At 44.9% G+C, this 23,166-nt stretch overlaps 1 pseudogene across 1 annotated transcript; it reads right to left on the bottom strand.

The window, feature by feature from the left end:
• Positions 1-4,424: 4,424 nt before the first annotated feature.
• Positions 4,425-5,460, bottom strand: LOC308530593 (protein-S-isoprenylcysteine O-methyltransferase-like; annotated as a pseudogene). The gene is made up of 2 exons: positions 5,445-5,460; positions 4,425-5,221 (listed from the first exon to the last, which is right to left on the bottom strand). The product of its transcript is annotated as a protein-S-isoprenylcysteine O-methyltransferase-like (transcript).
• Between the last annotated feature and the right edge of the window lie 17,706 nt (positions 5,461-23,166).

Raw genomic sequence — 23,166 nt, 5'->3', positions numbered from 1 at the left:
TCAAAAGGTTCGCCATCACTGCTCTAATCCCACAGGAATGTGGGCTTACCATTAGGAATTCTCAGGGGAAACTCTCTCACTTTACTCATTAGAGCGGCAGAGACAAACACAGCTCACCGCCATCCTTTTCCAAGGAGAAGGTTTAAAAAAAGGTACAAACTGAGGGTTGGCTCTCAGGTTCTGGAACGTTGTATGTAGGTCTCTGACCTTTCTTCTCACTCTGCTTGAGTCCCAGGGTTTTTCTTCTGTGAAAACGGCCTATTAGCACCCGGGCTTAAGGCAGATACCCAGGAAGAGTGATGAGTCTATAGCTCTCTTTACATCTCTGCGTTCATGCTTCTTGTTTTCATACTGTAAGGATGGAGTTCGAGTGGGACAGCTGAGAGGAAGAACCTGGGGATCTGGGCCCACGCTGCCTCTGCAGCCCTTCACTGAATTGGAGAGCTAATTTACATATAATTAATTGCACCCATTCATTTTAAAATTAATTCTATCCTGTCCCTTGCTTTCATGGACAACAAGTCCATTTACGTATCCAATAGTTACTGCCCTTATTCAGAGAACCCCAAAGGACTGGTACATCCTAAAACCAAGGAATGTCTGTTACGGTTGAATCGTCTCCCCGTACTCTCACACGCAAAATCATACGTGGAAGCTCTAACCCTCGGTGCTTCAAAATGACTGTATTTGTGAAACTGGACAACCAGTGGGTCTGGGTGCTGTCACTACTTGAGCCAATTAAGCAGAGACAGGGTTGAATCATGTATGAGCGTTTATTCCCAAAATGTCGACAGTATGAGGGATCAGCAGATGATCCATGAAAATCTGCTTTAGCTCCACCCCCCACCCCAATAAGCCAGCTGCTTATATCGGGTAGAAGGATAAAGATTACATGGGGAAGTGGTAGGAATTACAGGCCTGAGGAAGCAGGCAGGTGTCATGGTACAGGTCACAGGCAATGCAGGCCTGGGGTCACAGAGGGTGGGCGCCTCCAGAACTAGACTGCTGCATGTTAATCTTTTCATGGTGATAGGCAGTTCTCAGAAAAGGAGAACGGACTGCATTTCGAGACTAACTCCCACATCCAGGGCGTACAACTCTCAGCTAAGGTCAGAATGTGCTTTCTCTAATCAGAACAGAACAATCATGGTTAACAGAGCAGGGTTAATATTTCTTAAACTGCAGCTATCCCCACTATTCTATTCCTGCCCCTCACATTTGAGATGGGGCCTTTAACAATGGGATTAAGTTAAAATGAGGCTGTTAGGATGGGCCCCAATTCAATCGGACGGTGTCCTTGTAAGAAGAGGGTATTTGAGCACGAAGACGCCAGGGATGTGTGTGCCAAAGAGAGAGACCCAGAAGCCAGACCTGCCCACACCTTGATCTTGGATGTCTAGTCTCCAGAACTGTGAGAAAATTAGTCTCTGTTGTTGCGAAAGTCCTTCAGTCTGTGGAACGTTGTTACTGTAGCCTGCACAGACTGGCACGGTCTCCAAGGCTATAATTTCAGACACCACCTCAGCCTGGAGGCAGGAACTCTGATTGCACATGGGGGCCTTTCCTAAGCTGTTCACATCACCCCCATAGCACAGCCTGGCTGGCAGACAGACGTAGCAGCCCAGGCCTAGGAGGCGTCTCATCCTGCATCATTATGCTTCTCTCTTCAGGGTGTCATGCACGCCCTTCTGCTCAAGAACGATGTGAGGACAGGCGACATCTCGGTGATGCTACAGTCGTTTCCAGATGACTTAGTTTGGAGGAGCGGGGGGATGTGCTGAGGAGGACGGGAGGAGAGGTGAGAGCAGCAGGAGGGAGGGGGTGGGAGGAGGGAAGAGGCACCTCTCATGAAACCAGATTTCTCTCCAAGGTCTGGGCGAAGAAGGCGTTTTACGAGGTCTGCACACAGAGGTAAGTGCAGAAAGAGAGTGACGTCTGCTGAGTTTAGAACCAAGTGACTCGGAGGCGGCACAAGTGCCCCAGCCCTCTTCTGCCTCTTGGCTGAGTCAGGAGGCGAATTCAGCTACAGATGATTACACCTGTTAACCTTTATGCGTTTCTTCCCCCAACCTTTATATAGGACCAATTCATTCTCTCATCAAAAAAATATTTACTGAGCACGATCGCTGTATTGGGGCGTAGCAGTTAAGGGGACAGTCCTCCTGCATGCAGCCCCAAGTCTGGGCAGGCAGGAGAGGCACTGAGCATGGGCAGACAGGAGTGTGGTGTGTGGGAGAAGGGGCAGTAGAAGGCGCTGCAGAGAGAACCAACCAGATCTGAAGGCATCAGTGAGGAAGATGATGTAGAAGATGAAGAGGAGGGTGAGAGAGTAAGTTCCAGGCAAAGAGAACCATGTTATCAAAGCCTTAAAGTCGTTAACGTGTCAGTTCAGGCGAGAGATGATGGTGCTTGGAAGAGGGTAGCTTCTGTGGGGACTGAGAAAAGTGACAGGTTTAGAAACTGGATCCTCCTAAAGCAGTGGTTCTCAACCTTCCTAATGCCGCGGCCCTTTAATACAGTTCCTCATGTTGTGGTGACCCCTGATCATAAAATTATTTTCGTTGCTACTTCATCACTGTAATTTTGCTCCTGTTATGAATCGTAATGTAAATATCTGATATGCAGGATGTATTTTCATTGTTACAAATTGAACATAATTAAAGCGTAGTGATTAACCACAAAAACAATATGTAATTATATATGTGTTTTCCGATGGTCTTAGGCGACCCCTGTGAAAGGGTCATTCGACCCCCAAAGGGGTCGCGACCCACAGGTTGAGAACCGCTGCCTTAGAAGGACGTGGCTCTCTCAGCTCCTGAGGAATATGACGCAATGAAATATCCAGCAGGCAAGGGAGTGTATTAGTTTACTGTTGCTGCTGTAACATGTTACCACAAACTCAGTGCTTACAATAACACAGATTATTTTTTTTAATCTAGAAATTAATACTATTTTGAGTTGGTAAAATGCTCTTTTGCACACACATTTCCGGCATCTGGTACAGTTAACCGAATGTCCATTTTTACGCAACTCTCACACAGAACAGCTTCCACACTGTCCTCTCATCTGAGCATTAAAAACGTTTGACGTTCTTCTAAGTCTTCACAACATCCCTGTGAGGTAGGCGGTACTGACTCCATTCTACAGACGGGGAGGTCTGGGCACGGAAAGGTAGCAGCTCCTCGGAGGGGAGGCCGCAGGTCTGCGCTCCGCCGGCTCCGCCGCCACGTTCCGGGTTCCCGCGCCGCCACCGCCCTGCGCGGAAGGATCTCACACAGCCACGCTCCGGTCTAGTGCGGAGTTAAACGAGGGTCTTCACAGCTCCTATGTTTGACTCCTAAATCCAACCACTCTCCCTGAACTGGGAAGACAAAAATATGACTAAACCTCAGTCGGGATTATTTGCTCTATTTAAGACTTTCACGAGTCGTCTTACATTTTGTAGCTGTGCGAGCGCGCAAACCCCTTTGGAAGACAATTTGAAATGGCATCAGGGATGATGAAATTTTGAGAACGGAACATAGAAATCAATAGTTAATGGATTTGAATCAAAACACAAAACTACACGCTATGGTAGAGTAAGAATAAAACCCAAATCGACCGAGAGCAGTACTTCCGAGTGTCTGACAAGGCCTCGCACAGAGCAGGTGTCCAGTAAGTTTCTTGGACGAAGGCCAGATGACACATGTTCGACAACCCGGCCACTGATGACACCCCCACTGGGGAGAAGGGCTGGGCAGGAGCCGGGAGGCCCGGGAGGCCACAGGGCCCGGGGGCTCCCTGGTAACACAAAGCCCTCGGCCGCTCGATCGTCTGGGTGTGGATGCTCCTTTTCTGACAAATAAAAGTTGGGGCTGTAAACACCGAGCCCCCCTGAACTTATACTGCCATTCATGTAAATAGGTCCGTAAATAGGATGGATACATGGAGAGCCTTATCAGGAAGTGTCTTGAAAACTGGATAGATGCTCATGCGCCGACCGAGGACGAGGACGGGAAGGAGGTAGAGCTGTGCTGCGTGTGTGTTTCGGTTAAAATGTATCTCTAACGCTGGAAAGCCCTGGTGCCCACGCCCCTTCCGGAGGAAGAAACCTGGTTCTGAGTAATGAGTCCACCTCCCCCGGGGGCGGCGGCTTGGTTACAGCCTAAATACAGCGGGGCCTCAAAGGACGGCGCCTGCCTGACACCTAGGCTCCTGCAGCCTGGCTCGCCCAGCGCACTCTGGAGCGCACTGCTGATATTGCTTATTTGCTCCTCGTCCAAGAACAGATTGCTCTGGGAAGTTGGGGGGGGGGGGGTCCTTTGGTCCAGGGCTTCTGACCATTTGGTCTTGAGGGATATTCCCGAAGAGGAAATGGTGAGTATAAAATGATTAAGAAAATCCATCCTGTAGAGTGGCCGGCGGAGGCCGTTTTGCCCCTGGGGTCATAGCTCCACCTTGACCCCTTTTACGAAAGGCAGGCCCGTGGGCACCCACTTCTTATACTCCAGGTACTCCTCTCCAACGAAGTGGGTCAGTGAGATTTCCTCTTCCGTCCGGTCGCGGAAGAACCGCCACACCGTCAGGCGTAGCCCCCGCCGCAGATGGGGTTGCAGAGCATCACCTGGGTTCGGATACCCCAGTAAAACCACCCCACGTAAGAAGGGTGCCGGAACCAGGCATCACCGCGCTCCTCACCGGAGTGTGAGTTTCTGATTGTTCATTCTGCACCACGTGGTTGAAGGTGGAACCAGTCTTAAACATCGCCGCTTCCCTCAGACGTTCCCCGGAGACACCATCAGCAGCCCGTGGCGCGGAGCCAGGTGACCTGCTTCAGTGCTGGCCAGAGGAGGCTCTCGAGGGTGAGCTCCACCCAAGAGGACAGGGCAGCCACGGTGTGCTCCAGGCTGTGATTCGGCAGGAAGGAGTCCAGGGACAGGCTGTTGGGGTTGTTGGCCGCCGGGACTAAGTGTTCAGAATAGTGAACGGGGACAGGGAGCACATAGACCAGCCAAAGTGAGTCCAAGAAGACTGGCTGGACCTCAGGGCACCCCGCAGCCGAACGCGAAGCCAAGGAGGCAGGCTGGACGGCTGTGTGGTAGCCGGCCACGTGGAGCGCCAGCGGCGGGCGGCCCTGCAGGCCGGTGCGCGCGAGCAGAGGCAGCGCCAGGACCCAGGACCGGGGCGCCCAGCGGGAAGGCGGCCAGGCGGAGCCCCACCGCGCAGCCCGCCCTGGAGCGGACTGTAGCCCCGGGGAAACCCGCCCACTGCGCTTGCGCACGGCGCCCAACGTAGATTATTTTAATAGTTTGGGAGGACGAAAATCTGAAATGAATCTCACTGGGCTAAAATCAAGGTTCTTCGGGGCTGGTTCCTTCTGGAGGACCTAAGAAAAAATCAATTTCCTTGACTTTTCCAGCTTCTAGAGGCAACCTGTGTTTCTTGGCTCGTGGCTCCCTGTCCACCTTCAAAGCCTGCCATTGCATCACTCCAACCTCTGCTTCCATCATCACATCTCCTCTGACTCTCCTGCCTCCGTCGTCTTATGAGGACTTTTGGTAGTTACATTGGGTCCACTTGGATAATTCAGGATAAGCTCATCATCTAAAAATTTTTAACTTAATCACATCTGCAAAGTCTCTTTTGCCTCGTAAGATATAGTATTGACAGGTTGCTGAGATTAGAACATCTTTGAGGACCAGTATTCTGCTTTCCACAGGGGCAAGTTAGCAATGGGCTCTCAGGCATCAGTACATGCTGTGTCCCTCTCCAGTCTCCCCCACTGTGTGCTGATCTCATCTCTCTTTTTCTCCGTTTCCCATTTATTCCTGTCCTTGCAACTCATTTAAAACAGATATCGTTAGCTAGAGGCATTTGCTCCAAACCCCCTAATCCGTAGGAATGGTGGTCCAGGTTAAGGTGTCCTCTGGTTCCATGCACTGGAGTGAGCCTGATCAGACACGGTATCCAGGTGGAGCTTCTAGAACAGCACAGTCCAAAAGAAATAGAGTGTGAGCCAGAGATGCAAGTCCCATATATGGATGTCCCCAAAAATGTATACACACCTCAACAGCTGATAACTTACTGAATTTCTACTCCTTTTCAGGTTAAACTGATTTGAAATAATGGGTGAAGCCAGACTAAGCTTTGAACAAAGAAAATTTATCCTGACGTGCAGGTGGTCTGCAGGTGAACAGTGACACAGAGATGAGCTCGGCAAGCAGGATTGAGTTTAGAGAAGCAGAGGGCTACTGTTCGCTCAGGCAAGTAGCAAAGCCTCCAAAGTGCTCCTGGCTTTTATTGGGGAGTACAGCAAGTGACAATGGAGTACAGCAAGTGACAATGGAGTACAGCAAGTGACAATGGAGTACAGCAAGTGACAATGGAGTACAGCAAGTGACAATGACAAACAGGCATGCCTATGGGATCATCTGAGCTAAGTTATGTATTAAACTATTAATTTCCAGGATTGTTCAAAGACCCTCTCAACCAGCAGCTGTGTCCTGTCCCTTGTACTTTCCATGCCCTCATGGACTATTCATCACCTCAAGGAAATTCTGCCTCGGAACAATAAATCTTGCGTGCAAGACTTTGTTCTAACGTGGCCGCTTGCAGGCCCCCGTCTGTTCTTGGCAGAACATTCCTCTTTTAGTTAACCTCTCATTCCACTTGACCGGCTACATGAAGTGCCACTAGACTATTTTTATGGGGATACATAAAATATAAAGTTTACGGTACACAAACCCAGCAACAGTGGATGCACTGAGGGCACACAAATATGGAACAAAATGATTCTTTTAAAAATGGACACAAACACTGGGGTGGGGGGGGCTTGCCCAGGGTGGGAATGGCTGGGGGGAGGGGGTGTCAATTGAGGAAAAAGGAGACATATGTAAAACTTTAGACAATAAAAAAATAAAAATAAATAAAATAGCTATTTTATATTTAAAAAATCAAATCTTTATTGTTGGAAATATTTCATATGTCTACCCCCCCCCCCAGGCCTTCACCACCCTATTGTCTGTGTCCATGGGTTATGCATATATACATACAAGTACTTTGGTTGATCTCTTCCCATCCACCCATCCACCCACCCACGGCTTCCCTCTGAGATTCCACAGTTTGATCCATGCTTTTATGTCTCTGGATTTTTTTTTTAATTGATTTTTTTACAGAGAGGAAGGGAGAGAGATAGAGAGTCAGAAACATCAATGAGAGAGAAACATCAATCAGCTGCCTCCTGCACACCTCCCACTGGGGATGTGCCCGCAACCAAGGTACATGCCCTTGACCGGAATTGAACCTGTGACCTTTCAGTCCGCAGGTCGACGCTCTATCCAGTGAGCAAAACCAGTTAGGGCTATGTCTCTGGATCTTATTTTGTCCATCAGTTTATTTTGTTCATTAAATTCCACATATGAGTGACATTATGTGACACTTGTCTTTCTCTGATTGGCTTATTTCGCTTAGCATAATACTCTTCAGGTCCCTCCATGCTGTCTCAAAGAGTAAGAGATCCTTCTTTTTTACTGCTGCATAGTATTCCATGGTGTAAATGTATCACAGCTTTTTTATCCACTCATCTACTGATGGGCACTTGGGCTGTCTCCAGATCTTACCTATTATATATTGTGCTGCTATGAACATAGGAGGGGTGCATACATTCTTCCTGATTGATGTTTCAGGTTTCTCAGGATATATTCCTGAAGTGGGATCACTGGGTCAAATGGCAGTTCCATATTGAATTTTTTGAGGAAACTCCATACTGTTTTCCATAATGGCTTCACCAGTCTGCATTCCCATCAGCAGTATACAGGGGTTCCTTTTCTCCACATCCTCACCAGCACTTGTCATTTGTTGACTTGTTGATGGTAGCCATTCTGCCAGGTGTAAGGTGATACCTCATTGTCATTTTAATTTTCATCTCTCTGATGACCAGTAACATTGGGCATTTTTTCATAGTCTCTTGGCCATCTGTATGTCCACTTTGGAGAACTGTCTATTTTGGTCCTTTGCCCATTTTTAAATTGGATTGTTTGTCTTCCTTTTTTTAAGCTGTATGAGTTCCTTATATATTTTGGATATTGACCTTAATCAGATGTATCGTTGCCAAATATGTTCTCCCATACAGTGGGCTTCCTTTTCATTTGGTTGATGATTTCTTTTGCTGTGCAGAAGCCTTTTATTTTGATGTAGTCCCGTTTGTTTACTTTCTCCTTAGTTTCCTTTGCCCCAGGAGATGTATCAGTAAACATATTGCTATGAGAGATGTCTGAGGTTTCTTCTAGTATTTTTATGGTTTCCTGACTTACATGTACGTCTTTTATACATTTTAAGTTTATTCTTGTGTATGGTGTAAGCTGGTGCTCTAGTTTTATTTTTTGCATGTATCTGTCCAATTTTTCAACACCATTTATTGAAGAGATTGTCTTTAATCCACTGTATGTTCTTGCCTCCTTTGTCAACTATTAATTGAGCATAATGTCAACTATTAATCTGGGGTCTCTGTTCTGTCCCATTGTTCTTGTGCCAGTACCAGGCTGTTTTGATTACAGTAACTTTGTAGTATAGCTTGACATCTGGTATTGTGATCCCTCCAACTTTGTTTTCCTTCTCAAGATTGCATCAGCTATTCGGGGTCTATTTTGGTTCCATATAAATTTTTGGAGTTTTGTTTTAGATCTGTGAAATATGCTGTTGGTATTTAGTAGGGATTGCATTGAATCTGTGGATTGTCTTGGGTAGTATGGACATTTTAATGATGTTAATTCTACCAGTACCCGAACCCGGTTTATTCTTCCACTTGTTTATATCTTCCTCTAGCTCATTTTTTAATGTCATGTAGTTCTCTGAGTATAAGTGATTTACCTCCTTGGTTAAGTTTATCCCTAAGTATCTTAATTTTTGTTGCAGTGGTAAATGGGATTGTTTGTTTAATTTCTCTTTCTGACAATTCATTATTGGTTTATAAAAATGCCATCGATTTCTGGGTGTGAATTTTGTCAAATTCCTTTATTAAATCCAGCATTTTTTTTTTTTTTTGGTGGCGTCTTTAGGATTTTCTATGTACATTATCATGACATGTACAAATGTGAGAATTTTACTTCCTTCTTTCCAATTCGGATGCCTTTTATTTCTTCTTCTTAAAAATACTTTTATTGATTTCAGAGAGGAAGAGAGAGAGAGAAAGAGAAACATTAATGATGAAAGAGAATCATTGATTGGCTGCCTCCTGCCCACCCCACCAGGGGATGGAGCCCACAACCCAGGCATGTGCCCTGACTGGGAATCGAACTGTGACCTCCTGGTTCATAGGTTGAAGCTCAAGCACTGAGTCACCATGGCCAGGCTATTTCTTCTTGTCTGATTGCTGTGGCTAGCACTTCCAGTACTATGTTGAATAAGAGTGGAGAAAGTGGACATCACTGTCTTGTTCCTGTTCTTAGGAGAAATGGTTTTAGTTTTTGCCCACTGAGTATGATGTTGGCTATAGGTTTGTCATATATGGCCATTATTATGTTGAGATAAGATCCTTCTATTTTCACTTTGCTGAGAGAGGAATTAAATTTTGTTGTTTAGCCACCCAGTCTGTGGTTATCTGTGTATAACTAATGCACACTCCTTTTGCCAGTCTTCAATGCTGCCCTTGAACTACATTCCTGTCCTTCGATAAGTTAAACATAGAGTTTCCACTTAATCCAGCAATTTCATTTCTAGGTATATTCCCAAGAGATTTGAGAATGTGGTCACACACAAATGTGTACAGAACATTCATAGTAGCATTGTTCATAATAGCCAAAAAGCAGAAACAACCCAAATGTTAATCAACTGATGAATGGATGAACAAAAAAAGGTGTTAGATTCATGCAATGGAATATTATTCAGCCATAAAAAGGAGCGAAGGTCTGCCCTGGCTAGTTTGCTCAATGGTTAGAGCATTGACCCTTGACAAAAGGGTCTCAGATTTGACCCCTGTCCCCAGTTGGGGCGTGAGTGAGGGGCAATCAATCAGTGTGCCTCTCTCTCTCTCTCTCTCTCTCTCTCTCTCTCTCTCTCTCCCCCCTCCTGGTTCAGTCAACTGCAAACCCAGCAGGGCAGCTCTGCTCTGCTGCTCCTTTGAGTGGTGTTTGCTACTAACAAGCCCAAGGCCAGCAGTTGGCCCCTCTTTCCAATGTGGTGTGACCACAAGGCCTGGGAAAGTTACTGTGTTTTCAAAAGACATCCCAGTAAGAGTTGGAGAGATGGAGGGGGTTGTGGCTGAGGGGCGCTGCTCTCCTGGCATCAGCCAGTGGTCCTTCGTGTGGAGAACACTTTTTTTCTGGGCCATACACAAGAAGCAGCTGAGCCAGCCAGTCAGCAGGCGCATTATGGGGATCAGAGTTGCCCCAGAGCAGACAAGCCAGAGTGCTTGTTGCTGTGCGCTAGTCCCCGTTAGTCACGAACACATTACTCCTCTCCGTCCTCAAACAACACTGCGAAGTGAGTACCACTGGCCACATTTCAAAGAAAATATCCCCGACAGTGAATACTAAAGTTCTGTCTAAAGTCACAGGCACTGCGTTCTGGACCTTACATGCAGCACCCCATTTATTTATTTATTTTTTTAAAATACATTTTATTGATTTTTTACAGAGAGGAAGGGAGAGGGATAGAGAGTTACAAACATTGATGAGAGAGAAACATTGATCAGCTCCCTCCTGCACACCTCCTACTGGGGATGTGCCCGCAACCAAGGTACATGCCCTTGACCGGAATCGAACCTGGAACCCTTCAGTCCGTAGGCCGACACTCTATCCACTGAGCCAAACCGGTCAGGGTGCATCACCTCATTTAGTCCTCAGGGCGACAGATGAAGTGGGAACTGTCATTGCTATAACTTGTAACCACAGAACCAGCTCAGAATGGTCCTATCCTGTTTCTAACAAGATACAAGTTGCCTTTGAGAGGACCACAACGCAAGGCATGCTGCTGAAGCGTGTGGGGAGGAGAGAACTTTGACCTTCAGCTGCACCTGGAACTACAGTCTTGGGCCAGAACATGACGGGAGCTTGAACACCAGAACCCTCTCAGAAGTGAAGGGTCCATTGTCCAGGAAGATCCGGTGCTGAATTTACCATAAATGCCCAACTTCCAAAGCTCTGCCATCAAAACCCGCACCACCAGTGCTTCCACACACCAGCCTGTTCCCCCTCCCCCTCATCCTCAGTCTTTGCGTTTCAAACCCTGGCTTAAAAGCCATCAGGGGGTCGAGGTTTCAAGCAATAGATGGATTCCTGTTCTCCTTCTTGGTGCCCTGCAGATAAAATGGCTTTAATTCTCCATTGCAAACTCCAGTGTTTGCTGTGCATTGGCTGGCACACTGAGCCTCATGCCATTTGGTTTGGTAACATTACCATCCCTTTTCTGTGGGAAGGGAAGGTGCCCCAGGGCTGTTCATTCCCATGGGCAAGGCCACACCACGAGCAACTGCCAGGCGGAGCAGTGTGGCGAGCACTCACAGCAGCCACTGCACTCTGCCCTCCACCCCAGAGTCAGCTGAGACGCAGGGAGCCTAGTGCACTTGCCCAAGGTTAGAGAATAACTGGCTGGGCTGGCTTGGAACACACTTTTATCAACAGCGCTGTTGCATTCACTCAAGAACTGTCTGATGAGTGCCTACCACAGGAACGATATTGCGCTAAAAACATGGAGTCTGAAGACCAAAACCCACAGTTACTGCCCCAAAGGAGAACAGCAGAGTGGGAAGACAGTCATGCAAACCACTGTGATTCAACTAAAACAGGTATTGATTCCAGTGCAGCGGTTCTCAACCTGTGGGTCGCGACCCAACCCTTTCACAGGGGTCACCTAAGACCATTGGAAAACACATATATAATTACATATTGTTTTTGTGATTAATCACTATGCTTTAATTATGTTCAATTTGTAACAATGAAATTGGGGGTCACCACACCATGAGGAACTGTATTAAAGGGTCGCGGCATTAGGAAGGTTGAGAACCGCTGCTCTAGTGGGATCCGATAAAGAGCCCCATTTGCCCTGGAAGCCTTTACAAGGGATTTATGTTGGGAAAAAATAAGACGACAGAAACCACATGATTCATTTTTTAAAAAGTATTGCAGTAGAGAGAGAGACAGAAAAGCAAAATCATGCTCTTAACCACACAAGAAGTTTATGGCCTTCAAGTTGAAGAACCAGCTTAGAAAACTATTGTTAAATCTTTTAGATCATTTGACATGATTTTATAAACCATGTCTAATTTTCAAACCAACTATCGCTTTTCATCTATGGAATTTATCTAAAAATGTTTCAAGCCTTAAAGAGAATTCAAGTAAAAATAGCTTTAGCAGGAAATAAAAACTAACAAGTTTCATTAGCAAGGGGAGTGTTCTTATCTTTTTTTAAGAACAGTAAATTCTGTGGAATTGAAAAATACATTTACTTTAAGATTTTCATTGGCCTTTAAATCCAGCTTACACTTTATAGATGGAAAACCCTAACTTTCATTCTTAAAGGGGAAGCACATATTCTGACCTTACGTTTTCTTCTCAAAAAGGGGTCTGTGTGCTTTTCATCCAAATGAGGGAATAGTATATTCAAAGTCTAGCAACTTGAGAATGTGGTTTGCTTTAGGAACCCATAGGTTGATATATTTCCAGAGCATCAAGATCAGGAACAAAGATGAGGCTGGGCTGTAGCTGAAAATAACTTTGAAGAGGCGTTTATGCTGAAGTTGAAATTTCACCCTGATTGGCTAGTAGATAGTGAAAAGGAAAAACGCTCTTTCTCCCTCTCCTCACCATTCTACTCTCAGTACTTCAATTCTGCTCACCAATGCGTGGGTTTCTTTCCCATACCAAGAAGTTCTCCACTTCCCTGCTGACACCAGCTGGGTGTCCTATAATTCAATTAAATTGTGACACTGTCTCCCTGGAGTTAGCATCAGATCCCACAGGCGAAGGGCTCAAGTCCCACAAGACACCCCCGCCCCATGCAAACTGCAAGTAGTAGTGGGTCCTTAGGCTACCCACAGTCTGTCCGACTTGGCTACGAAGTGGGGATTCCCCGCTAGAACTGCTCACAGAACTCAGGAAAACAATCCACCTACTGGTTTGTTATAAAAGGATACAACCGGGGAACAGCCAAATGGAAGAGACACATAGTGCAAGATCTGGAGGGAGGGGAGCAATTTCCTGCCGTTCACCAACCCAGAAGCTCTCTGAACCCCTCAGCAGTTTTTCGGGAGCCTTCATTATGTAGGCTTGATTGAGCAACTCTATGGCCATTGGTGATTACCTCAACCTCCAGCCTGGGTGGGTGGGTCTGAAAATTACAACCCTCTAAGCAACCAGCCCCAGTCGGTCCCTAGGCTACCTGCAGGCTTTCCAAAAGTCAGGTGTGGTTGAAAGGGGCTTGTTAACCAAAGACGCTCCTTTCACCTTTATCCTCTTCTCACGTAGGAAAGAAAACTCCAAGGGTTTTAGGAGCTTTGTGCCGAGAAAGAGAATAGAGACTAAATATTTATTACACATCACAAAATCATAGGCAGTATTGAAATTATTTTGTCAAGAGTCTGAAATGATCAGTTTTACCAACGTAGAAAGCGCCTCTGATGGCAGCCCCAGGGTGGATAGCAGAGAAGCAGGCGATTGTTTGGAGTCAGTATCAGTTATGAAGTTACTGTCTCTGAGCTCCAAGCCCACCCTCCGGCTCCCCACTTTCCAACGCCGAGCTGGGAAACCACGTTTCTGGGGGGCCGGACGGCTCTCTGTCGTACTCGGGAAACAGGGTTTGCCAGGAGACTTCAGCAGCAGCGTGACCAACTCCTCCCGGTTCGCCCAGGACTCTCCCAATTTTATCACTGAAAGTCCTGCCTCCCGGGAACCCCTTCCCTGCGCGGTTGCACACCTTCCCCAGAAGGGACTTGCCATCTGTTACTGTGAGGACATTTCACTTCACTGGCAGCAGCCGTGGCAGTGCCTTCCTGTAGCAACAGCTGAATCCAGTTTGTCATTTTCTAACACTTGCAAAACCAGTTCCGTCAGCAACATCAGCGCCAGGCGGGGGCGCACAGCCTGTTCCCCCAGCTCCAGGAGCCCCGGTGCTGCTTCCTGCACCTTGCTTTTTCCCCACTTAACTATACAGCAGGTCCTTGAATAACAGCGTTTCAATCAATGTCGTTTTTTATATAATGTTCAGAACTTAGCTCTTGTTTATATCAATTAACTCATGGTAAAATGGTTTTATTGTAAGTTGTTTTGCTTAGTCACAGAACCTATTGATAATATTAAGTGAGGAATTACTGAATCTTGGAGGTCACTACCTCCCCCTTATCTATATACATAAAAGCCTAAGTGAGCATTATGACCAGATGACCAGTTGGTAGCTATGATGCACACTGACCACCAGGAGGCAGACGCTCAATGCAGGAGCTGCCCCCTGGTGGTCAGTGCACTTCCACAGCCAACCTCCCATGGCCAGCCAACCTCCCACGGCCCCTCCCCTGGCCAGCAGCAGTCCCTCCCCTTGGCTGGCCCCAATTGGCCCTGATTGCCGGCCAGGCCGAGGGTCCCCACCCATGCACAAATTTGTGCACTGGGCCTCTAGTGTATATATAATCCTAATATATTTCTTTTCTTTTTTTTTTTTTTAATATATTTTATTGATTTTTTACAGAGAGGAAGGGAGAGAGATAGAGAGTTAGAAACATCGATGAGAGAGAAACATCGATCAGCTGCCTCCTGCACATCCCCCGCTGGGGATATGCCCGCAACCCAGGTACATGCCCTTGACCGGAATCGAACCTGGGACCCTTCAGTCCGCAGGCCGACGCTCTATCCACTGAGCCAAACCGGTTTCGGCCTAATATATTTCTTTTTACAGCTCTATTGTATTCTATTTCTGTGGATTGCATAGTTGATTTAACCAGTACTTTATTATTCACTAGAGGTCCAGTGCACGAAATTCATGCATGGGTAGGGTCCCTAGGCTTGGCAGGCGATCAGGGCTGATGGGGGCCTTCTGGCTGCCAGCTGTCCACGGGGCCTTCCTTCGTTCTGTGCCGCCCCCTGGTGGTAAGCACACAATTGAACTCAGTCTCCCAGTCAAACTCCCGAGGGGACACTTTGCATATTAGCCTTTTATATACAGATGGACACATCAATAGTTACCAGTTTTTTTGCTATTATAAATAGTGCTGCAATGAAGAGGCACACTTATGTGGCATTTTATTTTTCCATCTGCAGGTCTTTGCAATAGAATCCTAGATGAGGGTTTTTGTTTTGTTTTTATTTTTTTACTTTTTTGCATTTCACCAGCAAGGTGTGAGAATCCCTCTTTCCCCACAGCATTGCCCATGGAGTTTTGTCAAACATTTGGACTTTTGCTAGTCGATAGGTGAGAAAAAGGAATTCAGTACAGTTTTATTTTTTTTATTATGAATAAAGTTGAGCATATCATATGTGGAAATATTTGCATTTCTTTTTAAGTTAACTCTCTGTTCACGTATCTTTCTCATTTTTAAGAGATTTCTTTGTCTTTTCTCACTCAATTTTTAGAAGCTTTTCACATTTTAGGAATACTAGTCCTTTGTGATATAAGTTGAACATATTTTTCTTATTTTGTTTTCTGAAGTTTTCAGCTTGTGTCTGGAGGGTTTGTGTTTTGGAACAGCACAAAGTTTTCATTTTTGTTTGGCCATTTAACAAAATTCTCTTTTATTGCTTCTGGATTTTTATGAATAGTTGGAAAATTTACCCTATTGGCAGGTCATTAGAGGACTCACCAGAATTTTCTTTTATTGTTTGTGAGGCTGTGTTTTTTCACTTAGATCTTTGATACACTTGGGATTTCATCTGGTACCAGTGTGAGGAATGGATTCAAGCTATTCTTTTGGTTATCTAGTTGCTCCAACCCTACTATATTAAAAACTTCTCTAAAGTCCATCACGCCCTAGCTGGTTTGGCTCAGTGGATAGAGCATCGACCTGTGAACTGAAAGGTCTGGGTTCAATTCCAGTCAAGGGCACATGCCTGGGTTGCGAACTTGATCCCAGTAGGGGCCGTGCAGGAGGCAGCCGATAAATGATTCTCTCTCATCATTGATGTTTCTATCTCTCTCTCTCCCTCTCCCTTCATCTCTGAAATAAAAAATTTTTTTTAAAAAGTCCATTGCTAAATTAAAAACTATTATACAATCATATAATACACTTCCATAAGCAGTTGTTTCTATTTCTGGGCTTTCTAATCCTTCACTTGATCTTTATGCTTATTCCTGCACCAATAATATTGTATTGTTTTTAATATCTGGTATTAAAAACACTTCACTTCTCCCCTTCCTCCTTTTTTGCCCATTATCCTTCCAAATTAATCTAAGAATCAAGTTGTCTGATGACATTTTTATTAGGACTGTGATACATTGTTTAATTTTTTTTAAATATTTTTTATTGATTTGAGAGAGGAAAGGGGAGGGAGAGACAGATAGAAACATCAATGATGAAGGAGAATCATTGATCGGCTGTCTTCAGGACTACCATATGTTGATTTTACCTCTCATAATGGCATCCTTTACGTTTCCATCCTTGGAATCCAGGCGCCATCTGGTGGCCACTATGCACAACAACAATATTTTCTCTAAAAAGGGCAATTTAAAGCAAGAAACATTTATCATATACTTTGTGTGAGTCTGGTTTTGGGGGGGGAGGAGTTGGCTTCTCTGGATGGTTCTGGTTGGAAGCCCCCACAATGAAGACATTGGCAAGGAGATTAAAAATGGCGGTGGTGTAAGTGGATGCTGAACAGACACACTCCCAGGACCAAACTGGAATTACAATTAAAATACAGAAAAACTTCCTGAATAACCAAGAGAAGACTCGCTGGAGAGAACCCTGATAACCGAGGATGGAAAGTGGAGACCACATAGAGACAGACATTTGCTATCGAGGGGGCTTTGCCAGGGGGGAAGACAGTTGACCCACCCTATTGGAAAATACCTTGCCCCACAGTGCAGTTTCTGAGGCTCATTAAGAGATTTGAGGATAACAATTAGCCTCCAGGCAGAAGCAATTGCCCCACCCTGTTGGAAAAAACTCTTGCCACACCTGTGGGTGATTGCCTGGGGGCTATTCAAGATGGAATCCTAACACTCTGTAGGCAGAGGTAGTCTCTGGAGGCTTTGAGTCTTTGCCTGATCTAATTAGTCAGAAACAGCATTTGACACTGTCCTGCACTACAGATTGAGAGGCATAAACAGATCTACCCAATACATAGTCAACAGCTCCAACAGCAGCCAAAATGAGGAGACAAAGAAACAACCCCAAATGAAAGAACAAGAGAATTCTCCATAAGCAGAGATAAATGAAATGGAGATAAGAAATTTATCTGATATAGAGTTCAGAATAATGATGGTAAAGATGCTCAACAGCATGAGAAAAGATATAGTAACTATGAAAACAGAAATAAAGAATGACATAGCACAAATAAAGAACACATTGGAAGGAATACACAGCATATTAGGGGAAGGCGAGGATCAAATCAAATCAGTGAAATAGAAGACAGGGTTGAAAAAAATCACTTAATGAGAGAACCAAAAAGAAAAAATAATTTTAAAAAGGAGGACAGCCCTAACTGGTTTGGCTCAGTGGATAGAGCGTCGGCCTGTGGACTGAAAGGTCCCAGGTTCGATTCCAGTCAAGGGCATGTACCTTGGTTGCGGGCACATCCACAGTGGGGGGTGTGCAAGAGGCAGCTGATCAATGTTTCTGACTCTCTAGCCCTTTCCCTTTCTCTCTGTAAAAAATCAATAAAATATATTTTTTTTTAAAAAAAAGGAGGACAGCTTAAGGGAACTGTGGGACAACATGAAACATAACAATATTCAAATAGTAGGTGTGCCAGAAGAGGCAGAAAGGGAGAAAGAGATAGAGAATGTGCTTGAAGAAATAATGGCAGTGAACTTTCCTAACGTGGTAAAGGAAAAAGTCACACAATTCAGGAGGAACAGAGAATCCCAAGAAAGAAGAACCCCAACAGGCCCACATACAGACACATCATATTTAAAATGCCAAAAATAAATAAATAAATAAAGACAAAGAGAGAAATTTTTTGTTTGTTTTTTTTGTTAATCCTCACCCAAGGATATTTTTCCATTGATTTTTAGGGAGAGTGGAAGAAAGGGAGAAAGACAGAGAGAAACACTGATGTGAGAAAAACACATCGATTGATTGCCTCCTACATGAGTCCTGACCAGGGCCTGGACTAGGGAGGAGTCTGCAACAAAGGTATGAGCCCTTGAGCAGAATCAAACCTGGATCCCTTTGGTTCACAGGCCAACACTCTATCCCAGTGATGGCGAACCTTTTGAGCTTGGCGTGTTGGCATTTTGAAAAACCCTAACTTAACGCTGGTGCCGTGTCACATATAGAAATTTTTTGATATTTGCAACCATAGTAAAACAAAGACTTATATTTTTGATATTTATTTTATATATTTAAATGCCATTTAACAAAGAAAAATCAACCAAAAAATGAGTTTGCGTGTCACCTCTGACATGCATGTCACAGGTTCGCCATCACTGCTCTATCCACTGAGCCAAACAGGCTAAGACAAAAAGGAAATCTTAAAGGCAGCAAGAGAAAAGCAAACTGTTACCTACAAAGGAGCTCCCATAAGGCTGCCACCTGATTTTTCACCAGAAACTCTACAGGGCAGAAGGGAATGGCATGAAGTACTTAAGGTAATGGAAAGCAAGAATCTGAAACCAAGATTACTATATCAAGCAAGGCTATCATTCAAAATAGATAGTGAAATAAAGAGCTTCCCAGACAAAAAAAAAAAAAAGGCTAAATGAGTGTATCACCACCAAACCAGCATTACAAGAAATGCTAAAGGGATTACTGTAATGAAAAGAAGAAATAGAAAGAGAAAACTAGGCATACAGAATTAAAATGGAAATAAATAAGTACCTATCAATACCTTAAATGTAAATAGATTAAATGCTCCAATCCAGAGACATAGGGTAGCTGAATGGATACAAAAACATGACCCAACTATATGCTGTCTACAAGAGACCCACCTCAGAACAAAAGGCTCACACAGGATGAAAGTGAAGGGATGAAAAAAAAAATTTTCATGCAAAGGGAAAAGAAAAAGAAGCTGGAGTAGCAATACTCGTATCTGACAAAATAGACTTCAAAATGAAGGTCATCACAAAGGTTACAACATAATATTAGAGGGATCGATCCAACAAGAAGATATAACTCTCTTAAACATATATGCACCCAATATAGGAGCATCTAAATATATAACAAAACTTCTAGAGGACTTTAAGGGAGAGATTGACAAAAATACAGTCATTGTAGAGGACTTTAACACCCCACTGATGTCACTGGATAGATCTTCCAGGTAAAATATTAACAAGGAAACAGTGACTCAAAGGACACACTGGATCAGATGGATTTAATTGACATTTATAGAACATTTCACCCGAAAGCTACCGAATATAAATTCTTCTCAAGTGCACATGGATCATTCACAAAGATAGACCACATGTTAGGACACAAAAGAAGTCTCTACAAGTTCAAGCAGCTTGAAATCATTATCAAACATCTCAGATCACAGTGGAATGAAATTAGAAATCAACTATTGTAAAAACACCAAAAAAAAAAATCATGGAGGCTAAATAGCATGTTATTAAACAATGAGCAAGTTACCAATGAGACTAAGAGAAATAAAAAACTTCCTGGAGGAAAACCAAGATGGCGGCATAGGTAAACACCGGAGATTGCTGCTTAGCACAACCACTTCAAGAATACAACTAAAAGACGGAATGGACATCATCCAGAACCACAGGAAGGCTGGCTGAGTGGAAATTCTACAACTAGAAGGAAAGAGAAAAGCATACCGAGACTCAGAGGAGGTGCGGTGCAGAAGTAAAGTACAGAGGTACGGAGGTGCACGCGGAGAGGGCTGGCGGCTGAGGACACGGTTGTCGTTTTCAATCGGTAGGGAGTCTCAAGTTCTGAGCTCCAGTTCCGGGCGAGTCTCTAGGGACCCAGACTCATCCGTGAGAAACTGGACTGTCTGGCATCGGTCGGAACTCGAGGGCAGCTTTCTCTCAGAGGTGCTTGCAGCGATTGCCGGGACACTGAGAAGCAGGGCCTCTGAGGGCAGCCATAGCTACTTCCTCCACCCTGTTGATCCCCTGGGACCCCCCCGACCCCCCACCCAAGCTGTGTGCCTGCTTTTGCATATGAAAGGCCTGGCCCTTTGCAATCTGAAAATTACCTAACAAACTGCAGCCGGCCCAAGGCCCCAGGTCAACTTGCATTGCTTCACAGCTGAGCTCCTGCTGGGTAGCCTCAGGCAGAGGCTAAATTAGCACCTCCTTAGAGATCCAGGAGCCAGTGTGCCCGGTGGTCAGAGTGGGACCATCCAGATTGCAGCTCCTTGGATCCATAAAGGACACACTCAGTGGGCAGACTCAGTGAGCACCAAGCCCCACTGAAGCAAGTCTTGCCCTGGAGGGGTGTCTCCAGCACAGAAGTTCTCCCACTGCAGACACAGCTGATTCTCACAGTCAATTGGCCTGGAGGTCAATTTCTCCCAGTGATACCTACAACAATCAAGGCTTAACTACAATAAGACTGTGCACACAGCCCACAAGGGGGTGCACCAAGAGTGTCCACCTCAGGTAATTGGGGAGGCTGAGCCACTGGGCCCTATAGGACACCTAGCACAGAAAGCCACTCTGTCAACACAGGGAAGCATAAAAAATGTGGAGACAAAGAAACAGGACACAAATGACAGAAATGGAGGAAAGCAAACTACTGGATATAGAGTTCAAAACCACACTTTTAAGGTTTTTCAAGAACTTTCTAGAAACTGCTGATAAATTTAGTAAGACCCTCAAAAAGTCTGGTGAGACCGCTGGTAAATGTAGTGAGACCCTCAAGAAATCTAGTGAGACCCTCAAGCTTATGAAAAAGGACCAACTAGAAATTAAGCATACACTGACTGAAACAAAGGATATTATGCAGAGTTCCAACAGCAGACTAGAGGATCACAAGAATCAAGTCAAAGATTTGAAATACAAAGAAGCAAAAAACACCCAACCAGAAAAGCAAAATGAAAAAAGAGTCCAGAAATACGAAGATAGTGTAAGGAGCCTCTGGGACAGCTTCAAGCGTACCAACATCAGAATTATAGGGGTGCCAGAAGAAGAGAGAGAGCAAGATATTGAAAACCTATTTGAAGAAATAATGACAGAAAACTTCCCCTACCTGGTGAAAGAAATAGACTTACAAGTCCAGGAAGCGCAGAGAACCCCAAACAAAAGGAATCCAAAGAGGACCACACCAAGACACATCATAATTAAAATGCCAAGGGCAAAAGACAAAGAGAGAATCTTAAAAGCAGCAAGAGAAAGAAAGTCAGTTACCTACAAGGGAGTACCCATACGACTGTCAGCTGATTTCTCAACAGAAATTTTGCAGGCCAGAAGGGACTGGCAAGAAATATTCACTGTGATGAATGCCAAGAACCTACAACCAAGATTACTTTATCCAGCAAAGCTATCATTCAGAATTGAAGGTCAGATAAAGAGCTTCACAGATAAGGAAAAGCTAAAGGAGTTCATCACCACCAAACCAGTATTATATGAAACCCTGAAAGGTATCCTTTAAGAAGAGGAAGAAGAAAAAGGTAAAGATACAAATTATGAACAACAAACATGCATCTATCAACAAGTGAATCTAAAAATCAAGTGAATAAATAATCTGATGAACAGAATAAGCTGGTGATTATAATAGAATCAGGGGCATAGAAAGGGAATGGACTGACTATTCTTGGAGGGGGGGGAAGGAGTGTGGGGGATGCGGGAAGAGATTGGACAAAAATCGTGCACCTATGGAGGAGGACAGTGGAGGGGGGGTGAGGGCAGAGGGTGGGGTGGGAACTTGGTGGAGGGGAGCTATGGGGGGAAAAAAGAGGAACAACTGTAATAATCTGAACAATAAAGATTTAATTAAAAAAAATATTCTCACCGAGAATATGTTTACTGATTTGAGAGAGAGAGAAATATCGATGTGAGAAAGAAAAATTGATCGGTTGCCTCCCAAAGATGACTGGACCAGGGATGGAGCCGACGCCTGGCTGGTGTGACTCAGTGGTTGAGCGTCAACCTATGAACCAGGTGGTCAGGGTTCAATTCCCAGTCAGGGCACATGCTTGGGTTTTGGGCTCCATGCCCAGTAGGGGGCGTGCAGGAGGCAGCCAATTAATGATTTTCTCTCATCATTCATATTTCTCTTTCTCTCTCCCTCTTTCTCTCTCTGAAATCAATAAAAACATATAAAAAAAAATCGAACCCACAAACTTTTTGGTGTATGGGACCATGCTCCAATCAACTGAGCCAGTGGCCAGGGCATGTGTACTTTTTTTTCTTTATTGATTAAGGTATTACATATGTGTCCTTATCCCCTCATTACTCGCCCCCCCCTCCCCCACTCCCGTTCATGCCCTCACCCCTCTGGTGTCTGTGTCCATTGCTTATATGCATGCATACAAGTCCTTTGGTTGATCTCTCCCCCTTACCCTCACTCTCCCCTACCTTCCCTCTGAGGTTTGAGCATCTGACTGATGCTTCTCTGTCTCTGGAGCACGTGTACTTTTTTAATGACAAACTCTTTATAAAGAGAAATAAATCTCGACCCATTGATTCCTTAGAAAAAACCCTGTCCATGATGACACAGATTTCCATGCTCAGACTTCCAATCACATTCCTGCTCCCCAAAGCCTTAAAAAGCAGATGATCATGTCACTTACTGACACTAGTTAAACCACCTCTGATCTTGCTTACTTTTTTTTTTTTAATCCTCACCCGATATTTTTCCATTGATTTTTAGAGAGAGTGGAAGAGAGAGGGAAAGGGAAATATCGACATGAGAGAAACACATCAATTAGTTGCCTCCTGCACGAGCTCGGACTTGGGCCAGGGAGGAGCCTGCAACCAAGGTATGTGCCCTTGACCGGAGTCAAATCTGGGACCCTTTGGTCTGCAGGCCAACGCTCTATCCACTGAGCCAAACCGAGTAGGGCTGCTCTTGCCTTACTTTTAAACTGAGTTTTTGGGGTCAATGATGTGATTCCACACTAATCTCAATAAAACAAATCTTTACCTTTAGATCCAGAA

This window comes from Myotis nattereri (assembly GCF_964212035.1).
Source record: "Myotis nattereri genome assembly, chromosome: 15".
NCBI classification, from domain to species: domain Eukaryota; kingdom Metazoa; phylum Chordata; class Mammalia; order Chiroptera; family Vespertilionidae; genus Myotis; species Myotis nattereri.
Note: the sequence above shows the minus strand (reverse complement) of the source record. Positions and strands in the feature narration are given on the sequence as shown.